At 47.6% G+C, this 13,081-nt stretch overlaps 1 long non-coding RNA gene across 1 annotated transcript; it reads right to left on the bottom strand.

Moving 5' to 3' along the window:
- Nucleotides 1-5,697: 5,697 nt before the first annotated feature.
- LOC116654379 lies at nucleotides 5,698-12,068 on the bottom strand. Its single transcript, XR_004309599.1, has 2 exons — nucleotides 10,890-12,068; nucleotides 5,698-7,678 (listed from the first exon to the last, which is right to left on the bottom strand). It is a non-coding gene; the product is annotated as an uncharacterized LOC116654379 (long non-coding RNA).
- Nucleotides 12,069-13,081: the final 1,013 nt, after the last annotated feature.

Consider the following 13,081-nt stretch of genomic DNA (forward strand, 5'->3'; position numbering starts at 1 on the left):
TTTTTTCCTTTCAATCTCTTTTTTTCTCTCCTTCATCCAAGGGCTCCAGGGCTTTCTCTCTCAACTAAAGCACCTGCTGGACAGGACCGCCTCGTATTCAGCTTATTACTTTTCTCCCACTCTTGAAATTACTAAAGTAATTCATAGGGTGCGTGTCAAGTGAGGCACCAACAGTGCCCTGGTGGGACACAACTGGGGACAACCTGGCCTCAGCCCCATAGCAGCACTGGGGGGACCACTGTGCCCCATTCCTTCCACTCTCCACTGGAATTCAATTACCCCCATCCATTTCACCTTGAAGGCAACAAGCATGCTCCCCAGTAACAAGCAGTTTAGGCTCTCAATAGCCACAACAAGGCGACATTAACCTTCATTCAGCAAACCTCTCCTCATACGTTACATTTCATAAGATCTAAATGACCCGTGATTCTTCCCTTTATATTTTACTGTCTCCCAGACGCTGCTTTCACGTTTTTAACCCTCTGTTTTAAATAGCGAGGCACGGGAATGCGCCACCTCTCCAGCTCCGTGATGCTGAATTTTTGTTGTGTCACACCGCTCTCTTCCTAATGAGCTGTTAATGATATGACCATTACCTATGCAAATTAGAAGAACAGATTCAGAAGGTGGTTTTTTTTTTTCACGTGGAGAAAGAGAGAGATGCTGCTCCCTTAGCACAGGGGATGATAAATCACACCGGTGTTTTTAACTGCAGCCCTTATGGGACCCAACACACGGCAGACCTCCTGCAAAACGGCACTGGACATCCAGGCAGGGCAGAGCCACTTCTGCCTCTGTTTTAATTAGGGGAACAAACACAGCCTGATGTCTAAATACTCTCAGTTCCGAGCTCTTCTCGGTGCCCCTTCCCATACAAAGCGTGCTGAGGCTTTGGCAAAGGCTGGAGGAGCTCTCCAGAGCACTTATCCTTCCTTGTCTTTTTGTGGTGTTTAATTAAATATCCCTTTGTTTGAAGGCAGCCGCTGGTGGCTATGAGCTCTCTTCCGCTTTATCAGCGAGCACAATGAGATAACTGTCCAGAATCTCGCCTGACCTTTCCTCAGCTCACCAAAAAAAATACTATTCAGAGGTTTCATTCTTCTATTCTTTCACATTATCTCTCGCTTTTCTACTCTGTGCTGCGCGCTAAGGTTTCTGATAGTGACTTATGAGTTGCTATCAAAAATATTAAGAAAGGAACCTAAAATATCCCTGGCAGTTTAACAGCCTTGAAAACAGAATGGGCTGTCTCTCGTTGGCCATCGTGAGCAGTTGCCAAGAGCACGGAAGGTCAGACTTTAATGAACTGGCGAGAATTAAACAGAAGAAATGAAACCAAAAGGCGCCCCAGTGGCTTGAACCGACTTTAAAGCAACTGACCTTCGGAAAGAAGGAAACAATCTCAGTTCTTGAATGTTTGAGGGTTGTTTTGCTGTTCCCTTTTCAGCAGTAGGGTGCTGCTTGGAGAGGTGGACGTGCTCCCAGAGCAGAGTTGGGGGTTGGGACTCATCCCCATGGTGCTGTTTGCAAACCCTTCAGATCTGCTCTGCACTGAGTTGGGAGCTGGGCAGGAGGGCAGAGGGGGGGAATTTGTACATTAAGTCCTAAAATAGAATTTCTAGGCATTGTCTGGAGTTGTACCTGGGACAAAAGGGTCATAGAAAGGCTCCTGCACACAGAGGTATCCTGGGGCTTTTCTTTTCCCATCAACTTCTTACAGGCTAAACAAATAAATGAAGAGGTAAGAAAAAATAATAAGGCTGGGTTCTTGCTGTATAATTGTTTCAGGCAGTTATTTATTAATGAGGAGAAGCAACATGTCAACAGACAGCAGGTCTATCTGGAGAACTCATGCTAGCGAAGGTGCAGGTTACAGCGAGCAGGGCTGCTGTCAGTCTGCATTTGGTTATCTCTGTGATTGCCCATTAATTACCACTGGGTGGGCAGCAGGGCCTGGGCCAGCACCACACTCTTGCTGCCCACATGCCATGCAGGATGCTGGGCAGGGCTCCGGCACTCATATATGTGCCTTGATAACCTTGAGTTATCACACACACGAGGATGACCAATGCAACATATGCATGGGTATGGATGTGGGTAGGAAGCAGCACAGTTGGGTTGGCTTTGGCTCCTGCCTGGCTGCAAAGCCCCCACTCTGAGCCCACATTTCCTATACTCACACCTCCTGTTCCTGCAGCCACCTCCATACTCTGAGAAGCTGCACCAATGGCCCCACTGTTGTATGATGGTCTCCCCACTTCCTGCCATCATTCAGTGATGATAAGGGCAGACAAGCAAAGTTGGTAAAATATAAACTTTCATTGAAAATATTCCTCAGCATGACGCATATCAGCAGCAGCACAGTGAATAAATCCATTTTAATGGAATTATCCATTTCAGTTCCCAACTTAATTGAGCTTTGCCCTGCAACTTAGCACAAGGGTGCCTCTCTTAATTAACCCCATGCAGGCTGCAGAGTGTTTTACCATCACTTACACACGTACCCAAAGGTTAGTTTGAGAGCCAATATCTGTGCAACGTGATTTATCATGGCTTGAGAGCTCAGTTGTCACGGGGAGAAATGTCCCCATTTTTAGTCAGCAGGGCTGGATATGAAATTGTACCATTGCAGAGTGAGGAGGAGCTGCAGAACTCATCAGTTTTTGTTTATGGGATGTAGCTGTCAAGATGAAGGAACAGTGAGTAGAGACCCAGAGTGGGAGCACAGGCTGACAGCGCACAACAATATCTGCACATGAGTTTGCTCAAAGCCCAGCCAGCAAAGGGATGTTGGCAGAACTCTGAGGGCAGACAAGTTTTGGTCAGTGCATGGCTCTGTCTTGTTGTCCCCAAACCCAACAAAAGCACTGAGATGTAACAACACAGAAGACAGAGCCATGCAAGGAGATGGCTCTGGAGCACAGTAAGCCATAAGACAGATAAGAGCTTTCCAGGACAAGAGCCAAGAGCCACCACTAGAGCCACAAAGGCCATATGCAAACTGGGCATGAGACAGAAAAGTTGCTCAAGCTATGTCTCCTCATCAAAGATAGCATCTCGCACTCTCGGGGACATGCTAAACCCACGTAAGCCTGTCCAGCTACTTAATAAGTCATTGAGGATGCACAGTTTAATTAACTTACCCAAAATTCCTCCTTTCTCTTTCCCTTTTTTGCTATTAATATTTTTCTCTATCTGATAATGCAGCATAGTTAATTCTTTCTGGCTTTATAATGAATGATGCCGTGATGAAAAAAGGTTAGCAGTGCTTCAGGCAGATTTTAATTATCCAGCTGAGCAGGTAAAAGCACTTTATTCCTTGCCTTCCCCCCCCTGCACGCAACACCTTTGCTTGGCAATTAACGAGGGAGCATGGTGCCACACTCTGCACCTTTTTGTTTTTCAGCAAGCAATGCTTATGGCCACCTCCTGCTGCATTCCTGCACAGTGAAAGAGGAGGAAAGGGTGCTGCTGAAGTCTGCTGAAGATAAGATGGGTGTAGGACACTACATGGCTGCTCAGAGCCTTGTTCTATAGCACAGAAGATGAAGAGGGCCACTAAGACGATAAGAAGACTGGAGCACCTCTCCTATGAAGAAAGGTTGAGGGAACTGGGCTTGTTTAGCTTAGAAAAGAGAAGACCCTGGAAAGGGAGAACGGTTTTAAACTGAGACAGGGGAGGTTTGGGTTGGATCTTAGGAGGAAGTTTTTCACCCAGAGGGTGGTGACGCACTGGAACAGGTTGCCCAAGGAGGCTGTGGATGCCCCATCCCTGCAGCCATTCAAGGCCAGGCTGGATGTGGCTCTGGGCAGCCTGGTCTGATGGTTGGTGACCCTGCACATAGCAGGGGGTTGGAACTGGGTGAGCACTATGGACTTTTGCAACCCACACCATTCTATGATCCTACAATAAGAGGAGCCTCCAGACCCCCATCACAGCCAAGAACCACTCACTGCATCAGAAAACGCTCCAAGGCCGGAGCTCATGGGCTCCAGAGCAGCCCTGCAAGCTTTGCCGATAAACTGAATATTTACAAGGCCATATATACACAACAGCACCTCCGTAAATCAGGAGAAACTCCTAGCACAACTTTTTTTTCTTTTTCTTTTGTATAAATCAATCACTATTTTTACAAAATAAATTAGGTGCCCGGTACACTCATCGATCACGGGTGGGTAAATCAGCACAGCCAGGAGCCGGGGAGCGCTCCCAGGAAGCTGGCAGGAGACGGATGAGGAATCAAAGCAAGCAGAAAGGATTTGTTTCTAATTTAGTTCCTCTCTAGTTTCAAAAAACACACATACTGGCTGTGACATTGGCTGCACCGACGGCCGGATGGGAAGTTCATAAAGCACAACCCCAGGCTCATGCAGCTCCCAGAACACAGCCACGATGGGTCGAAGCAGAACCCATAATCTCCTGCAACGACCCATGAAAACGGCCATGTCACACAGCTTCCCACTGAGCGTGCCTTTCTCTTGGCTGCAGCAGGGCTAATGCTTTCCATCAGGAGCGCGACCCGAGGGAGCCGTGCTGCCCACCCGACTGCAGCACAAGAAGGGGAAACCAAAGCACAAGCACAGGATCCGCTGAGCTCCACAGCACCAGCACAGCTCCAAGCAGCACCCAGCAGCCCCACAGCCCTGTTTGTTTCCCCCTGCCTTGAGTCCTGAATGGAAATGTCACGAGGACAGTCACCATGGTGACATTTCAGCAGCTCCGTATAGAGCTATGCGGGAAATGAATTTTAAAAATCCCTATTAAAAATGAAATGACAAAAACTATTTTCTGGTTGAAATTTGTTCTGAGAGGGTTCTTTTTTCTTTTTTTCTTTTTTTCTTTTTCTTTTCTTTTGTTCCAAGCAAAGAAAGTTTGAAGTGTTTTGTTTTTAAGAGTTTCTTTTCTTTGGGTTATTCTTTAATGGAAGCACAGTCTCTGCTGCAGAAGTGACTTTTAGTGCACCCATGGCTTGCAGAAATGCAACTCTGTTGAACTCATATTGAAACCATGTTCTCCCATGAGAATCATTGCACATTTGGCTGCAATCTGAGGTCACTGGATGCTACAGAAATGCTTCTGGCAGAGAAGAGTAAACATCAGGGTATTTTCATATCATCAACTTAAAGACAGCAGGGAAAAGCATGAATGCACCATACCATCAAGATAGTCAACTTGCAGCTTTGTATCAAATCTACCAACATTAGAAAGCATTGATTAGCACCAAGAGACTCCAACGATGGGTAGAAATCTATCAGCACAAACAGCATTATTTCTTTCAGAGGTTGCATACCTGGAAAGATGAACCATTTTGGGCCAACTAGAATGGAGCAGCACACACACACACACTTGGAATCAGTTTGGTGGTGTCACGCTGTCCCTCTTTACAGGCATCACATAGTGCAGGGCTGTGCGCAAGGCTCCAGGAGGGGCGTGATGCTGTCCAGCTGTGCTTCCAGCTTTTAAAGCTGCTCTGTATGAGAGGCTTTCATTAACAACAGCCTGTTCGGACTCATGCATTTTTATGGCCACTTTTGTGTGCGTGTGTAAAAATATTAGAGCAGCCTTTGTTCTCTGCTTTTAAACTGAGGAGCCTTCAGGAATGCACTAAATAACAGCTCCTGCCCCATTGCAGCAGCGAAGCGAACATTTAGAAGCTATTTCTTATCTGCCAGAATGAAAACAACAAAAATCTCAAGGAAGAACAAGTGGGTTTGTTTCACTGCACCTTCTCAGGCACCCAGAGAAGTAATGAGTGCCCAGTCACTGGACTGGGCATGGCCAATGTTCCAAGGATTATTCCAGATGAGGGCTTCTTCCCTAAGTCAGCACAGAGCCTGGCAAGGCCAAGAGATGGGAGTGATGATTGGAGTCCCTTGTTTCTCTGACTGGCTTGCATATCACAAAAGAATGCTAATGTTCACGTCTTTATGAAAGCGCTGGAGTTCATCAGCTTTGCAAAGAAGGGAAATTAAATCAAGATTTAATTGGGATATGCATGTTTTATTCATGGTACTATCCACAGGAGAAGCCAGACAGTTGAAGGTAAAGAAGAGGGGGAAAAAAGTCTTTTGAGAAGTTGTTTCTCTCTGATTAAATAGAAATAGTTCCCCACTTCAAAGGGAGTGCTCCTTTAATGTATTTTAAATGCTCAAATGCGCTGTTCCAATGGCTCTGCATCAGGCCACTGTGCTGCACTTCAGCCAGGGAAGGGTTCCTGCAAAAGCTTTTGTGGACACAGGAATCCAATGATGTGAGCAGGCTCCTTTCCTCCTCCAGTCTGTCTGCCCCATGACTCCAATGCTGCATGGCACCCAATGTCTTCCCGCATTGCTGCATCCTTTCAGCACTGCCATGACCAGTGCAGGGATCTCAGCCCAGGCTGCACTGCACAAGGAATGGGGATGATCAGCAGGTTCACAGGCTCCAAAGGACATACACGGAAGAAAAACCCAGCTTGATTCTTCAGATCCATCTTTGCCCATTCAGCAGCCAGGAAACAAAACACTTCTTCCTTTTTCTGTGGCTGCACCCCAAAGTAGGGAGAATGAATTGCATTCTTACTACTTTACTTCTGAGCAAGAGCCTTCTGTTATTTTATAACCTCCATATTTTGTGACTATTTTCAGGGCTCCAGTTGCAGGCAGCTGTAACTCTCAAAGGGGTTTTTTTCCAGCTGCCTTTTCAGCCAAGCCAGGGAAGTTTTGCAATCAGGAAAGCAGCTCATTGTCCTGCTCCTGGCAAAGGCCACCACACTGTAATACTGCAAATGTCTGCACGGAGCCAGAACTGGTGGAGAAGGTGAGATGAGACTTACAGCACATCTTATCAGCCACGGAAGTGTGGATGTTTAAGCAGGTGCTTAAACAGAGCCCGGCAGTGGATGATCTTAAGCATGAATAGAAGTGCTTTCCCAACAACCACCGCTCCCAGCATGGTGCTAGGTTACTGTGCTTGCAGTATGTCAATGGGCTCTCAACACAGTAAGGGAAAGTGATGGAGTGGCTGCTAACAGCCACCCTTCTGCCTGCCACGGGGTTTGTCTGGTCATAAAGACCTCTTTCAGGGCCTTCACTGAGACAGGAGAGAAAAGCATCCTTTCCCTGGGATGCTGTGAGAGGATGCAGGAGTGCAGCAACAAGCATTGCTGAGGGGAATGGAGCAGGGTGCAAGAGCTGGGACATGCTAAAAAACAGATGAGGAAACGCAACATTGAAAAGCCACAAAAGCAAGGCTTTCAGGACACAAGAAAGGTCTGCTTTGCTTTTTCTTTCTGATTGAAAAGTAAACGTGAGGCACTGCGAGATAGCAGCTTGTAAGGGAGGAGGGGGATCCGCTCAGCAACGTTGGCGTCGCTCCTGGTGGGAATTTCTCTGTAAAGGAGCAATTGTTTGGTGACTGCGCCTGACAAAAGTACAATTGGAGAAGTGGAGGAGAAAAGAAGAAAATCTTCTCTGTAACTTGTGCCCTTCAGAAGCAGCTCCTGTCGCATTCTGCGCCTGGCGGAGCCACCGCTGCCTGGGGAGTCTCAGGTCTTTGTTAAGAAAAGGACACGGAGAGAAACACGAGTTCTCCCGAAGGCTCATTATTCAAACTGCTCTAGACCCGACGCACAAGTGCCGGTGACTTTGGAAGATGAACAATCTTATCTCTTGGGTGAAAAGGACCATTTGTTGTTTACTGTCCAGGAGAGAAAAATCACAATAGACACGAGAGGAAACTTGGAGAATAACGGAGCAAAAACTTGCCAAGTGAGCTGCAATGCTGGAGGGCAAGAAGTAATGCTGCCAAGCAGGGCAGGGCTGGAACCCAGGCTCAGCACAAGAGGGGATGCTTCCCTATCAAACACAGCATGGGCAGCTCCCAGAAACACATCCGAGCACCCCATGGGCATCCCATGTGAGTGCCCAGCAAGGAAGAAGCAGGAGATCCTGTAGTAAGCATCTCTCAAAGAAAAGCCAGCCCAAACGTGCCTAACTGAGAGCTGAATGGTTCAAGTATCTGTCTGCTTTCTCACCAGTTTTGCTCAGCCTGAAGATGGGCACCACTGCAATCTGCAAGATGATGGATACTTCTCCCCTAGTGCCCACACTGCTGCTAGTGAGAGGTATCCAGCCCTCAGCACAGCCTGGCAGAGGCATGTGGGTTAATATGGAAATCAGCTCCTACCTTCCTCCCTGCCTGTCCCCAAACTGCAGGCTCTGCTGCAGCCACGTCCTGGGGTGAGCCAGGCCTCCTGAGCTCTGCTCTGCTCCAAGCCTTTGTGCTCGGATCAAGTCAAAGCAAGAATGCTCTCTTATTCTTGTTCCATTTGAAACTGTACACATATGAATGTGCACGCATAGCTAAAATATAGTGTGTGCAGAGTGAAACATATAATTTATTCTGGCAACTCTATAAACACTCCCTCCAAGCAAATGGCTTCTGTTACTGAATGATGCACTCTGGACCCTCAGGAAGAACCTGTGGTTACAGTGGGAGGTGGGATAGAGGGGTGGAAAGAGCGGAGGCAGCTATATGGGCAAAGCACTGTGCAGGGAGTGCCAAAGGGACAGCAGTCGCCCCGGGGTGCTGGCAGATCTGCAGGGCAGCAATTGCCTTCAATATTTGGTTATTTTGGAGCTGCTACATCAAATCCCTGCTCAGCCAGGGCACTGGATGGGTCATCTCTAGAGGACAGCAATGTTGGCCTGCATAGAGCTGGGTAGCGCTGTGACTCATCTTGGGCACAAACAGAATCACCATTCCTTCCCTCCCCCTCCCGACTCCTGAATGGCATCTCTTAATGATAAAAGTCCCCGTGGTTTATAATTACCAGTTTGACAAGTTCACGAGTTCCCTGTTAATTATTATAATTAGCTTTCACTCGGCGAGAATGCAGGAGTTTAACAACAATATTAACAATGGGAGGACTATTATCAAGAATTAACTACAAAGAGCCGACGAGGAGGAGTTCCTCCTGCCTGCCAGCGAGACCTATTAGCGCCGAGCCCTGCTTCTATCCTCAGCCTTGCTTAACTCAGCATTGCCTCCGAACTTGCTCGGAGAGTTAACAGCGATGCTTTTGTCCGTGGTATTGGTAATAGAAGGGAAACAAGCTCCCCCTGTGCTGCTCAGAATAGGATCAAGATTCAAGCCAGCAGATACAAGGAAATTACAAGCTAAAGGCTGCCAGGGACCGCAGGCGTGCTCCAGAAGCAGCCTGATGCTCCACTGGTCCCTTCCATGTTCCACACGTGGCACTGCAGAGCCAAGAAGAGGGTGGGGGGATCCCAGGGCTGCCCCCAGCTCAGTGCTGGGCTTTGAGCCCTTGCTGCATCCACAGGAGCAGGGGGATGCACAGTGTGTGGACAGGTATAGGCAGTGCTTCTGCAAGCAAGCATCACTCAAGTGTACTCAGCGCAGCATCCCCTGTGAGCATCCCTTCGCTGCCCCAAAGCCAGGAGGGTACGGAGGCATTAAGCCCCCAAGACCTAATGGGAACAGCTCCAAGCAACAGCCCAGCTGACTTCAAGATGCTTCTGACTATGATCCATGCAAAACCCAAGCAATAACTGGAATGGTGATGGACATTGATTCACCAGCATTGTCCCCACCTCCCCTGCTTTGAGCTATGCGAGAACTGGGCCCTACAAGCATTTGCAATACATGCACTACACTGTGTGCTCCAGAGCCACCAAGCCAAGCACATCTAAAAGCCAGTGGAAGCCTTTCCTCTGCCAAGTATGCAGCAACAGGCAACGGGCTGAACAAGTAGCAGACAAAGGTCAGTGTTTGGCACCTTCACTTTGCTAGAGACGACGGCACCGACTTCTCAAACACAGCCATACCCAGAACAGACCAACACAGTACGACTCCTTTTTTCCCTCCTCCTTTCCAAGTTCAAACGCATACAAAGTGCTTATCTGAAGCATAGGAGAACTCGAGAGGCAAGCTGTGCAAATAATTAGTTATCCCAAGCTCTTTCACACCTGAAACAGAAGGTTGGAGGCATTTTATTCCACATTTAATCACACCTTCACAGGGCAGCAGCAATAAAGGAGGGGCTGTGGGGATCAGTTTTGCCCCTATCGCTCTCCCCTTGCAAACAAGTCACTGGTTAGTGGGAGATACTGGGTTAAATGCTCTCCCTGAGCCTTCTGGGAAGCTCCTTTGAACACTTACAACATCAGAGCACAGGACCTGATTTGTCAGACAAGCCTGACTTTATTATTTTTTTAAAAGGGGGATATTATCTCTTGCCTCCAAAGGAAAGAGGAAGAGGGAAAAGCCACTGATACAGAAAGGGGGTAGAGATGGATACTGAACCTCATTATTAAACAAAATAAATAAAATATACCGGCAGAAAATGTGTCTTGGCTTTATTACTATATTCTGTCCTCTGAATATTTCATTCCCAACTAATGCACAAGCCAAATGGAAAAATTCAAGCAAAACTGCAGTACTTAGAATACACTTAATTATTGATTCGGCCAAGAGGGGGAAAAAATAGAAAGAAAGGAGAGGGGAAAGAAAGGCACAGAGCTGCTGTTGTGAACCCAGTCAGCTCTCAGGGGAGGGCAGAGCACACGCATGCGGATACAGGCAGATATTCTTGCAGAAGTTTTAGCTTAGAATTTTTGAAGGCCTTTTTCTTTGCAGCCAGCTCAACAGGTGGCACACCTCACAAAAGGCCAGAGCCCATCTCCTTCACAGGGAGCATCGCTCTGCATAGAGCCACTTCCCCTTTCTCTCCACAGCCCCCTCAGCAGCCAGAAACCAGATAACACAATTCAATAAGAACCACAGCTCCTGCCAGCATCCTTCCCCAGGAATTCCCACCTCAAACAACCCTTGCTGACCACCCCAGCTCTCCTGCACGCAACAAGATATGAGATTAGAAATGACTCACCCAAGCTGCCTCCATCCTTGCCAGCATTCCCATCGCCATTGCAGCCCTCACATGCAGCAGGACCAAGCAGCTCAGCTGCTGGGTAACATCATTTATACCATTCCCATCATGATAAGGAGCAAACAGAACACACCTGTGTTAGGGGCACCGGCAGGGAAACAGCTTTGGACAGCAGAGGAGAGGAACAGAAAATAGGAAATCAATGGTGGGTTAAGGCCAGAGAGAGCAATTAGGCTTGGGAGCAGTGCCACTCGCTGTGGAAGGAGTGTTTTTAAGTGTGTATGAACCAGACCGGTGTGCTTACACGTGGCTGAAAGCCCACCAGACAAGGCAGCTGAGCAGCAATGCCATTCATGGGGAGAAAAACTTAAGTCGTGGTGTGTGTGTGAGCAGACTGGAGGGGACCTGGTTTTCCTCCCCTGCTGTGATAAGTCCAAAGCAGCAGTTTCAAAGTTGTGGGAATTACATAGAAGGAAGGGAAAGGACGGCGGCAGCTGGAGATGAACACAGAGAGGAGCAAATAAAACCAAAAATAGGCTGAAATCCCACATCTAAAGCAAACTAACACACTTGCTGTTCCTTCCAGTGGGCGTTTTTTGAGGAAGAAATAATTTCGGTCATTGCTTTTTGTCTTTGTATTTGGACACAGGTGAAAACACATTCTTGAAAGCACTGCTAAAACTCATTTCTTGCTCACAACAAAACATCTCCCCACAAACATCAGAACCCAATTTCCTACAAGTCTGTCATTGCCTGTATCTTCAAGACTGGAAAACTGCTCGTCTTCCCATATTCCAGCCCTTTCCATTAAGTCACTTTCTCCTGGGTGACATGATCCTGAGCAAAAATGCAGTCTCACAAGGGGACAGGGTGATGAGATGGGATATGCCAGATGGGACAACCATTCCCCAGTGCCACTCGACTGGGAGCTGAGGTCTGTGTCTCCCACACATCATTATAAACTCTTCTTTTAATTGCATCCACTGCCTGTCTATGCATCTAGGTGCCCAACTTTCAACCTATGCTTTCCTCCCTCACTCCTATAGGCACTGACCTGTCTCTGTGCCTGCTGCCAAACACAAAGCAGTGAGTCTATAAAGGGAAAATAAAAGCCGGCACAGAAAGGCTTGCATTTGAAGGCTTTCACAGAAGAAAGGCAGCAGCAGAGGCAGCTCTGTGTTTTCCTCTACCCAGATCTAAATATTTATAAGTGACTTTTGAGAAGGCCTGACCTTCCCAACCCCTCCTGATGAGCTGCTGGCCCTGGGGGCTGGGGGCCAGATGGGGGGGGAGCCCACCCCGGGCGTGCTGAGCAGGGACAGCATGTCTGCAATGCCAACCACGGCTTCAATTAGAAATTTCACTGAAATTTCAAATTATGGCTGTTTTTCTAAGCGATAGAATTATGCCGTGTTAGAGAGAAAGTGACAGGTAATTTGGGACACTGAGGATTTCTTGGACTCGATAGTTAATAGGGAGTTTAGCACCAATTCCTCTGTAATTTGCACTTCTGAGAAACCGTGTTATTATAAAGTCAGAAATCTCAAGCACTTTCAACTCTGGATCTGCCAGACTGAGGATGACCAGGAATTGAGACGGCCCGAGCCCACAGGTCACCCATTTCAATATCTGAAGCGGGGTGCCTTCCCAAAACGGCCGCTCCAATCAAGGAGCTGAAAATTGGAGGTGACATTCAGAAGTCTCTGAAAATTATAACCCTGACTTCCTCCTTGAAAAGCTTATCTGAATCCGAGCTTATCCTTTGATGAGGTTACAGAAAAAGCATTCTGCTCTGAGTACTTGAAAGATAACAGGCAATATATGTGAGCCAGTACGCTTCTCCCTGGGGGGAAAACATTATCGAACATGCCGAGCATGGGACACTAATTAAATGGTCTGAATTATGCTGGACATTAAGGTCCTGGGTGGCTTGAATTAACCCCTTCCTGTCCTTGAGCCCATGGACCACTCATGCATCCCTATGAGGAGTGGTGGGGGAGCTGCCCCAAGGAACCTCCAAGACCTTCCATTAACTAAACTAAATAAATTGCCTCTAAAAACCAACCCCCCTCTCTAATTCTGAGACACCAAGCTGAGGCCCTGGCTGACCCTGTCTGTTGGTAAAGACTTGATAGTTCTCAAATTCAAGCCAATGCTCGGATTTCTTGTACTGATGCTCAACCAGTAGCTAT

The sequence above is a fragment of the Coturnix japonica genome, chromosome 24, assembly GCF_001577835.2.
Source record: "Coturnix japonica isolate 7356 chromosome 24, Coturnix japonica 2.1, whole genome shotgun sequence".
Classification (NCBI taxonomy): domain Eukaryota; kingdom Metazoa; phylum Chordata; class Aves; order Galliformes; family Phasianidae; genus Coturnix; species Coturnix japonica.